General features: G+C 44.1%; 1 long non-coding RNA gene across 1 annotated transcript; it reads right to left on the bottom strand.

The window, feature by feature from the left end:
- Positions 1 to 584: 584 nt before the first annotated feature.
- LOC127913748 (uncharacterized) lies at positions 585 to 1,242 on the bottom strand. The gene is made up of 3 exons (XR_008086639.1): positions 1,045 to 1,242; positions 786 to 902; positions 585 to 746 (listed from the first exon to the last, which is right to left on the bottom strand). It is a non-coding gene; the product is annotated as an uncharacterized LOC127913748 (long non-coding RNA).
- Between the last annotated feature and the right edge of the window lie 1,544 nt (positions 1,243 to 2,786).

The following is a 2,786-nucleotide window of genomic DNA, read 5'->3' as shown; positions in this document are numbered from 1 at the left end:
CCAATTGGCTATACCTAAACTCTTTAACATCAGCCTTAGCTCTGGCATCTCCTACAATATTTGGAATTAAAGACTAATCACCCCAATCCACAAAAATGGAAACAAATCTGTCCCCAATAACAACCGTGGGATATGCGTCAACAGTAACCTTGGGAAAATCCTCATTATCATAAACAGCAGACTCGTACATCTCTTCAGTGAAAACAATGTACTGAGCAATTGTCAAATTGGCTTTTTACCAAATCACTGTACTACAAACAAATGTAAATAAATGCAAAGTCTTCTCATGGTTTGTTGATTTTTTAAATAAGCTTTTGACTCAATTTGGCATGAGGGTCTGCTAGAGAAATTGATGGAAAGTGGTGTTGGGGGGAAAACATACGACATTATAAATTCCATGTACACAAACAACAAGTGTGTGGTTAAAATGTGTAAAACACACACACCCTAATGGAACATATACATCAACAAATTGGCAAGGACACGAGAACAGTCCTGGTCTCAGCCTACTACAATCTGAAGTCAAATGTCTACTGTTTGCTGATGATCTGGTGTTTCTGTCCCCAACCAAGGAGGGCCTACAACAATACCTAGATCTGTCCCCAACCAAGGAGGGCCTACAACAATACCTAGATCTGTCCCCAACCAAGGAGGGCCTACAACAATACCTAGATCTGTCCCCAACCAAGGAGGGCCTACAACAATACCTAGATCTGTCCCCAACCAAGGAGGGCCTACAACAATACCTAGATCTGTCCCCAACCAAGGAGGGCCTACAACAGCACCTAGATCTGTCCCCAACCAAGGAGGGCCTACAACAATACCTAGATCTGTCCCCAACCAAGGAGGGCCTACAACAATACCTAGATCTGTCCCCAACCAAGGAGGGCCTACAACAATACCTAGATCTGTCCCCAACCAAGGAGGGCCTACAACAATAATACCTAGATCTGTAACGCCCCCGGGACCACCCCGTAGAATGTATGCACACATGACTGTAAGGCCTAAAACTAAATGGCATATATTATTATTATTATATTATACCTAGATCTGTCCCCAACCAAGGAGGGCCTACAACAATACCTAGATCTGTCCCCAACCAAGGAGGGCCTACAACAATACCTAGATCTGTCCCCAACCAAGGAGGGCCTACAACAATACCTAGATCTGTCCCCAACCAAGGAGGGCCTACAACAATACCTAGATCTGTCCCCAACCAAGGAGGGCCTACAACAGCACCTAGATCTGTCCCCAACCAAGGAGGGCCTACAACAGCACCTAGATCTGTCCCCAACCAAGGAGGGCCTACAGCAATACCTAGATCTGTCCCCAACCAAGGAGGGCCTACAGCAATACCTAGATCTTCTGCACAGATTCTGTCAAATCTGAACCCTGACAGTAAATCTCAGTAAGACAAAAAATAATGGTGTTCCAAATAAGGTCCAGTTGCCTGGACCACAAATACAAATTCCATCTGGACACTGTTGCCCTGGATCACACAAAAAACTAGACATACCTTGGCCTACACATCAGCACTACAGGTAACTTCCACAAAGCTGGGAACAAGCTGAGAGACAAGTCAAGAAGGGCCTTCTATGCCATCAAAAGGAACATTAAATTCAACATACCAATTAGGATCAGGCTTGAATCAACCCGTTGCCCTCCATAGTTGTGAGGTCTGGGGTCCGCTCACCAACCAAGAATTCACAAAATGGGACAAACACCAAATTGAGACTCTGCATGCAGAATTCTGCAAAATTCTGCAAATAATGCATGCAGAGCAGAATTAGGCCGATACCTGCTAATGATCAAAATCCAGAAAAGAGCTGTTAAATTCTACAACCACCTAAAATGAAGAGATTCCCAAGCCTTCCATAACAAAGCCATCACCTACAGAGAAATTAACCTGGAGAAGAGGCCCCTAAGCAAGCTGGTCTTGGGGCTCTGTTCACAAACACAAACAGACCCCACAGAGCCCCAGGAAAGCAACACAACTAGACCCAACCAAATCATGAGAAAACAAAAAGACAATTACTTGACTCATTGGAAAGAGTTTACAAAAAAACTGCGCAAACTAGAATGCTATTTGGCCCTAAACAGAGAGGGCTATGTGCACACTGCCCATAAAATGAGGTGGAAACTGAGCTGCTCTTTCTAACCTCCTGTTAAATGTATGACCATAATAGAGACACACATTTCCCTCAGATTACACAGACCCACAAAGAATTTGAAACCAAAGAATTTAAAAACAACCCCAATTTTGATAAACTCCCATATCTACTGGGTGAAATACCACAGTGTGCCATCACTGCAGCAAGATGTGTGACCAGTTGCCACAAGAAAAGAGCAACCAGTGAAGAAGAAAATGTTGAACTTTTGTGAGGGTAATGTTTACTGTTCATTTTTATTGTTTTTTTCACCTTTGTTTATTAACTACTTCACTTGCTTTGGCAATGTTAACATATGTTTCCCATGCCAATAAAGCACTTAAATTGAAATGGAATTGAATTGAATTGAGAGGGGTAGATATAGAGAGATACGGGGGTGGGTGTAAAGAGAGATTGGGGTAGAAGAGAGGGGTAGAGAGAGAGAGAGAGAGGGGTAGAGAGAGAGGGGGGATAGAGAGAGAGGGGGAGAGAGAGAGAGGTAGAAAGAGAGGGGTAGAGAGAGAGAATGAGAGAGAGAGAGAGAGAGAGAGAGAGAGAGGGGTAGAGAGAGAGGGGGGTAGAGATAGCGAGGTAGAGAGAGAGGGGTAGAGAGAGAGAGGGAGAGAGAGAGGGGGGTAG

Source organism: Oncorhynchus keta, chromosome 30 (genome assembly GCF_023373465.1).
Source record: "Oncorhynchus keta strain PuntledgeMale-10-30-2019 chromosome 30, Oket_V2, whole genome shotgun sequence".
Classification (NCBI taxonomy): Eukaryota; Metazoa; Chordata; class Actinopteri; order Salmoniformes; family Salmonidae; genus Oncorhynchus; species Oncorhynchus keta.
The sequence above is the reverse complement of the archived record's forward strand: the minus strand, read 5'-3'. Positions and strand labels throughout refer to the sequence as shown.